General features: G+C 43.7%; 1 protein-coding gene across 4 annotated transcripts in view; it reads right to left on the reverse strand.

Moving 5' to 3' along the window:
* LOC137416877 (semaphorin-6A) overlaps nt 1-8652 on the reverse strand; it is a 727420-nt gene that overhangs the window by 505747 nt on the left and 213021 nt on the right. The gene's annotated exons all lie outside the window — the stretch shown is intronic.

Here is an 8652-nt window from a genome sequence, read left to right on the forward strand (position 1 = left end):
ATCCCACCTCATTCCCTGCCTCCTCCCACACCACACTCCTCCCTTCTCCCAGCTCGTACAACCACATCACAGACCTCTGAACTCCCACCCCATCCCACTCCCTCCTCCAATCCCATTCCCTCTAGAATCCCACGCCTTCCCCTCCCGCCTCCCACCTTCACTCATGCCTCCTCCCACTCCTTACCATGCCTCCTCCCACTCCTTACCCTGCCTCCGCCCCTCCCTCCACAATCCCATCCCTTCCCCTGCCTTTCCCCACCCCATCCTATCCCTCCAGACTCCTACCCCTTCACCGCAACAGGTGATGGCTTGTGTGTTTATAAGTTATGAATTGCGAGAAAATGTCGCACGAGCGCACACACCAACACACACACACACACACACACACACACACACACACACACACACACACACACACACACACACACACACACACACACACACACACACACACACACACACACACACACACACACACACACACACACACACACACACACACACACACACACACACACACACACACACACACACACACACACACACACACACTGACTGACTGCACCCTGATATTTATTATTAAAGATGAATTTATTAACCATGGTAGAAGAGAAACAACATGGGCTATTGTGATAGTTTTAATCTCTGTGTATTTAACAAATAACTAGTCCTCATGGCGATAATGAGCAGACGGGGTGTCAAAATGATCATTTTGTGAAATAAGAGGTGTTTGCACAAAGTATGCATTGTTGAGTTTTATTGTCGATTTTTAAGGAAAAACATGCTCTAATAACAAAGGGTCCCCTTTCCATTAGTATGACCATCGATTATAACTTGTCATAGTTGGACCACAAACTAAAATCTGCCATGATCTTTCCTGGGAAAACCACATATCCAAGCTGGCCTCCAAAGCCAGTCACCTTCTGGGCATCCTCCATCGTGCAAAGTCCTTTCTGGGCACTTTTGAGCTCCTCACCACATACAAGGCTTTCATCTGCAGCTCAATGGAATACTGCTCTCCCCTCTGGGCCGGTGCTCCTGCCTCACACCTGGCTCGGCGTCACGCTGTTGAAACCAAAGCTTTCAGAATCATTGGAATCTCCCGCGATGGCAGCAGAATCCTTGGGTGAAATCAAGGTCTGCGTAAACCGAAATGACTGAGCACTTCCCATGACTATTGAGAAGTTATATGGAGAAAGGCATTCCTATTCATCAATTGCTCATTCAATGTGCCAGGAGGTCTTTGTCCTGTTCGAAATTAATCTGGCCCTGGCAGAAAACAAAATATCATGCAACGGAAGTTCACGTAACACAAATAAGAACCAAACGTATGCTCATGCTAAATTAAAAAGAAACTCAGAGATTAAACTGAAGTGGTTAAAGTATGATACACATTTGCATACCAGCAACTGTCTTGGACAATCAAATGTGAATATAACTAGAACGGCACTCAGTAGGGAGCATACCTCTGCCTGGTTCGCCATATCACTCAACGGTGAAGAATCACTTTAAAAATTCTACCAGCTGGATCCGGATCTTCACCAAAATCGAATCATTTCGTCCTCGTCACAGACGCTACATTTCTGCCAAATTTCGTCCGAATCGGTCCACAACATTTTTAGATATTTTGTTCACAAACAAATGGACAGACAAACAAACAGGGGTGAAGGCATAACCTCCAACCACCTTTGGTGGCGCAGGTAATTATTTGTTCACACCGATTGAAAGCCAGATTGATTAAAAACAAAAAAAACAAAATGGCTTCTGTCAGTAATGTCACGAGCATTAAATGTATCGTCGTGAGCTCTGTCAACCACTTTTTCATTTAAATCAAGCATTAGTTGGTGGATGTTAAAGATCACATGGTGGAAAGGAGCAGGCAAGTTATCACCGGCACTGTGGCCAAATTCCGACCCAAACTACTTCGTCGAGCGTCAGGTCTGGCCAGCCGGTTCGTGAATGATTTGGGCCGACTTTCTCCTGGCTAACCCCACAAGAATGTGGAAATAATTGCAGCAGGTGAAGACGAAGAAGAAGAAGACGACGAAGAAGACGAAGAAGAAGAAGAAGACGACCAAGAATACGAAGAAGAAGAAGACGACGCAGCCGAAGACGAAGAAGACGACGAAGAAGAAGACGAAGCAGAAGAAGATGACGAAGATGAAGATGACAAAGACGAAGAAGACGAAGAAGACGAAGAAGACGACGAAGAATAAGACGAAGAAGAAGAAGACGACGAAGAAGACGACGAGGAAGAAGAAGAAGACGACGAGGAAGAAGAAGATGACGAAGAGGAAGACGAAGACGAAGAAGACGACGAAGATGAAGAAAGAGAGAGAAAACAAACACATAAACACACACCTATACTGCCCATAGGTACTTCTTTCTTTCTCTTTCTCTTTCTCTTTCTCTCTCTCTCTCTCTCTCTCTCTTTCCTCGTCTCTCTTTTTTTTTTTTTAACCACACTCACCCCTCACAATTTTACACACACCAAAGCACTCATAGTTCCATTTCACAATTGATTATGAACGCACTTCTGAAGTTACACACAATGCAACCTATTCCGTAAAGAACTACAACGGCACTTGGTAGCGCGCATACCTCTGCTGGGCTGAACAGGTTATGTTTTGTGGCCCACTGATAGGCTGGATCTGGATTCGGACCTGAATCGAAATCGAATTGGCTTGTTCTTGTCACCTAACCTATTCATTCACCAATTTTATTCATAACTCATCCATAACCTTCTTAAAATATCATGTTATATATCGCTTTTTACCCGATCTCTCAATGGTGAAGAATCACTTTAAAAATTCTGCTCGTTGAATCCGAATCCAGATCTTCGCCAAAATCTAATCATTTCGTCCTCGTCACATACGCTACATCTCTGTCAAGTTTCGCCCAAATCCATCCACAACATTTTGAAATATCTTCTTCACAGACAAACAAGAAGACGTCATGCAGAGTACGATACTTGCAAAATCCACCCCTCTCCCCCCCCCCCCCCCCTTTCCATCCCCTGAAAAAAAGGTTGCAATTGATCCATCAAATTGTCCATTTCATCAAGATGAAAATTGACGATCTTGATAAAAGCTCGGGTCAATAGAATGAAAAGTGACGATTTTTCGATGAAAATTGATGATTTTATAAGTTTGAGCTTGAGTTGACCTTTTGACATAAAAAATAGTCGGTTTCCCAATTCAGTGAGGCGCTATGCAAATGCTATTAAATTTTCAAGTCAATCGGATGAAATTGATGATTTTGGAAGTTTGAGATGGAGTTGAACTTTGACCTTTTGACTTCAAAAATAGTTGGTTTCCCTATTTAGTGACTCAATGTGCAAATGCTGTTCAATCTTCAATTCAATAGGATGAAAATTGACAGTTTTTCAGATGGAAATTGATGATTTTGGAAGTTTGACCATGAGTTGACCTTTGACCTTTTGACCTCAAAAATAGTACGTTTCCCAATTCAGTGAGACACTATGCAAATGCTGTTCAATTCCCAAGTCAATTGGATGAAAATTGACGATTTGTCAGATGAAAATTGATGATTTTGGAAGTTTGACCTTGAGTTGACCTCAAAAAGAATTGGTTTTCCAATTTAGTGACTCGATATACAAATGCTATTCAATTTTCAAGTCAATCAGATTTAAAAGGGCGATTTTAGAAATTTGACCTCCAGGTGACCTTTGACCTTTGATCTCAAAATCAATAGGCTTCTCAATTGTGACGACCTATACAACTATGTGAAGTTTCGTGACGATCGGTTTAGAATTGTGACCTGTAGGCCGGTGACAAACAGAAAAACATACAGACAAACAGACAGAACAACAAACGCAACCGACCAATATACTTGAAAAATCTTCGATTTTGCAACTAACAAACAAACAAACAAGAAAACGTCATGCGTAGCACGATACTTGGAAAATCCCCCCCCCCCCCCCCCCCCAAAGTTTTCCATTGATACAGCGAATTGTCCATTTCATGAAGATAAAAAATTGCAATCTTCATCAAAGCTTGGGTCAACAGAAAGAAAAGTGACGATTTTTCAGCTGAAAAATGAGGATTTTAGAAATTTGGCCTATGTTGACCTTTTGGCCTATGTTGACCTTTTGGCCTATGTTCACCAAAAATATAATTTGTGGTTGAATTCAGTGACCAGATATGCAAGGCCTCTTCAAATTTCAAGTCAATTGGATAAAAATTGAGGATTTTAGAAATTTGGCCTATGTTGACCTTTTGGCAGATGTTGACCTCAATAATACTTGGCGGTTGAACTCAGTGACCAGATATGCAAGTCCTCTTCAAATTTCAAGTCAATTGGATGAAAATTGAGGATTTTAGAAATTTGGCCTATGTTGACCATTTGGTCGATGTTGACCTCAAGAATACTTGGTGGTTGAATTCAGTGACCAGATATGCAAGTCCTCTTCAAATTTCAAGTCAATTGGATGAAGATTGAGGATTTTAGAAATTTGGCCTATGTTGACCATTTGGCCTATGCTGACCTCAAAAATACTTGGTGGTTGAATTCAGTGACCAGATATGCAAGTGGTCTTCAAATTTCAAGTCAATCGGATGAAAATTGAGGATTTTAGAAATTTAGCAAATTTGGTGACCTTTGGCTTATGTTGACCTTTTGACCTATTGACACCAAAAACAATAGGCTTCTTGCTTTTGACCAACTCTACCATTTGGTGGTTTTGTGAAGATCAGTTGAAAATTGTGACCTGTAGGCCGGTGACAAACAAACAGACAAACAGACAAACAGACAGAACCACAAACACAACCGACCAATATACTTGCAAAATCAAAGATTTTGCAAGTAACAAACAGACAGACAGGGGCAAAAACATGACCTCCATCCACCTTCGGTGGCTGAGGTAACAACATTACTTTGCATCGGCCTATATTAAAAAGATATCTTTTAGTTTTCTTATCCTGAAGACATATCTATTTTTCACGACAATGAATTTGAAATCTTGACCACTAATCCCGGTCATATGTAAATCACCAGTGAATCGTCATGCCAGTTCTCCACTGATAATTTACAGCCTCCCACACCCTTAAGTCCCATTCCAGATTAATGCTTTCCTGCACCCAATGATTCAGCCTGCACTAAAAGCTGTCTCTTCAGGAAATGGCAATTATCACCTTCTTCAAGGTTCCGGGTTCCTTCGCAGACAGACGCCATCTCTCCTCTGAGTGGCCGTCTCCAGAAGCTGAGGATACCTGTTCCGGAATTGTCTTGTTTAATAGTTTTTGACAATTTTTTGGAGTTATTCCTGATGTAACCTATTTGTGTGCATTCCTGTGCTGGCTTTGTATACCCTTATCTGGGCCAAGTGCTCTTGTGGGCCTAGTTCTGGTCTGTTGCTGTTTTTCCTCCCCCTTTCTCTCTTCCTGGTGTTGGGCTAGCGGCTAGGGTGCCAGCTTAGGATCCAAGGATCCTGGGTTCGAATCCCGGTCGATCGCTGAATTAACGCCAGGGGGGGTTGACTCAGCCTGTCATCCTTCCGAGGTCGGCAAATTGAGTACCAGAACACTGGTAATTCCCTGTATATCGTAAAAAGGCGACAAACAGGGTTGGCGGCAGGAAGGGCATCCGGCCTTAAAACATTGCTTTAAAAAGGGGACCAAAAAAACAACAACAACCACGGTCCCCGAAAAGGCCAACCCCCGCTTTGTGGGGAAAAATGGCCTCTAAACGGTGGTTTTTCTCTCTTCCTGTTCATTCGTTCCCTTGATTGTTGCCCTGCTGATCCACTGTCAGTGTAATTTACCGCAGTCCGCAGATACTCTTCAACTACGTATTCTCTTCAACTTGCGCAAGTCTCTGCCTTTTGATCATTCCCACAGCCTCATCAATATCACTCCTCCATAATCTCATCTCTTCAGTTGCTTTTTCTTATTTTTTTGGCCTTTCTCGCCTCTGCTTTCTTATTAGAGTGCTTTGAGATTTCATTTCGAAATTGAAAGTGCCGATTCGTTAATTGGCTCAAGAAGATGCCTCACAAGTCGGAATTGGACATGAAAGTGTTTGAAAATCAAACTTAAAACAAACTTGATCAATTGTCCCTTTGAATAGCCTTTTGGTTTCTAAACATTTTCATCAATCTGAAGTATAAACAAGCCCACTGCACTCCTTCCAAGCAAACCATCTGTGCCCTCTCCCCACCAGAGGCCCAACTGTACTTGGTTTTCCTTTCAACGAGAAACACTTAAATCCGCATTGTGGACAAATGATGCCCACAACTGAAGAACGTGCAAACTGCTTCTCCAGGCGCAGGCTTTTCCATGTTCTCATTGAGCGTCAAATATGGTTCCCAGCCAGATCTTAATTAAATTCGCCTCCATTGTGGATGCCTGTGGAGCAACTGCTGCCTTTGCCCCGGTATTATGAAAACAAGACTGTAAGAAGGTCTTGTAAGAAGTGAAAGGAATACATTTTACAAAAAGGGAATTACATCACACTGTCATCCACTGTAATGTTGTTGTTATTGTTATTGTTACGCAACCGTGATTAACACCACAGTTACGGATGGCCGATTTGCGAGACTTTAACTCCCGAGGCGAACACTCAATGGCGGACTCAAGTTCAACACAAACGCGTGGAATGGCGGGACACAGCGAAGGCTCCGCAACCTTACCTATTAAAATCAAACACCCAGGAAAACTGCGTTCAGATATATATACAGAAAATAATATAAGGATTTATTATCGAATAGTAATACAGTGAAAAAGCCGTGCCGGTAAATCTAATAACTCTAAATCGGGACGTCCCCACACGACTGACAGCAAACACGATACGAGGGAGATTATGAATACAAAAATAACACGTCACGTCGTTCAAATGTACGCGGATGCTGCTTATCTGTCTTTTGGTTGTCTTGGTGGCGGCCGTCCACACCGCTCCTTTTGGCCCGATCGCACACCACCAGGTCCTTCGCTCCAAGCTCTACGAGGCCCCGCTCCAAGCACCACGCGTCCGACGCGTGGCCAGCAGCTTCACACGAGGACGATCTCCACAAGGCCCGTGCACCAATGGTTCAACGGAGGGCTCGACTTGCAACGAACTGCTGCGAACTGCCGCGTGCTCTGTGGGCTTGGTGTGCTCGGTGTGTGAACGAACTCTCCACCAACTGCCTTCGGGGAGCTTTTCCACCAACTGTCGCTTTTGATCGCTCAGCGACGTGTGTCCAACTGTGTGTGTCGCCGTATCTCACGAACTCAACTGGACTGCCACGAACTCAACTCAACTCAACTGGCGTTCGACCGTCGCATATATTGGTGGCCGATGACGTCACATTGGCGCACTCCTCAGCCAATCACAGCCTCCCAACTCGCCCAGGTCACGCCCTCTGCGGCATGCGACTCCTGACATCTCCCGTCCGCGACCCCCCCCCGCGGTCGTTTTGTAACACGTGCCAGCGAGGTTGGTAGGCCTTTGAGGTGCGAACGGCGGCGGCCAGCCGTGGCGGTGTTTTTGGCCTGGTTTCCTGTCTATTTATTACGAAGTCAATGTCAGGGAAAGGGAATTATTTAATGTTGCGCTAAGGACCTAACTAATGTTTATGTGGTTTGCAGTGCCATAATGGACAGAGGTTTGACTACCAGGTGAGACTCACAGGGGCGTTACCTTTAATCCCTCACTATTTAACACTCGGACCTCCAGGTAGATCCACAATCATACATCTTACCCCGACAAACGCCTAAACATCAAGAACTTATTACATGTAGAGTCCCTGTCACGACAGCCGAATACCTACCTATTCAGATCTACCTAGCTCTAGATATTGCTCTACCAAATTCATAACATTATTAATACTTGTTTTGAACATTATTGGGCTGGGAGGATGGCCTCAACTAGTGGTCCGTCGCACATTCGCCTCCAAGCTTCAAATCCTGACCCAGTTATAAACTGTCATCCTGGTGTTTCACAGGCAGGGTGATTCATCAATGTGTGTGACATCCCTCCCATGGACGTTAAAAAGTGTTCCCACTAACGGAGAAGAAGGACGAGAGGAGGAGGAAGAAGTACTATCATTAACATTATTATGAATTAGAAACTGCTTCACATCTTATCACTATTATCTTAAGAATTATCTTCTCAATCATATGGTCACCAACATGCTTTCAATATTAAATTTCTTTCAAACAAAAATGAGACCCCCAAGTGTTGGTACAAATCTAGACACTAAACCCAATTTGACTGCTGTCTGATTTTCATGCTAATCTGCAGCAGGCTTTACTGGCATGAAACTTTACAACTAGTTTCACTATTATAACATTGACATGAAAGCCAATTGGTAGAGAATTATGCAAAATGCCACCAGTGTGGCACCCCAATATGCCGGAAATTGGTCATCCCTAATTTCACTTGGGTGTAACCCTTCAAAAACAACAACAACACAGAATGTATCCTCCGCGCTCACATTGTGTTGCTCGTGTTCATGAACCGACTCATTCCTCATTGACCAACCAAATCCTGCTTTACACTGGCATATGCTTGATCTGAATCTCTCTTTGCAGCACCTTGTATCCATTGGCAAACGGCACTATATAAATACTACCGTGAAACCCCGACATTCGCGGATTCGACATTCGCGGGTTCGCGTATTCGCGGCTTATAAAATGTGACCCAGCTCCTGCA

Source organism: Myxine glutinosa, chromosome 7 (genome assembly GCF_964187855.1).
Source record: "Myxine glutinosa chromosome 7, kmMyxGlut1.1, whole genome shotgun sequence".
Lineage (NCBI taxonomy): Eukaryota > Metazoa > Chordata > Myxini > Myxiniformes > Myxinidae > Myxine > Myxine glutinosa.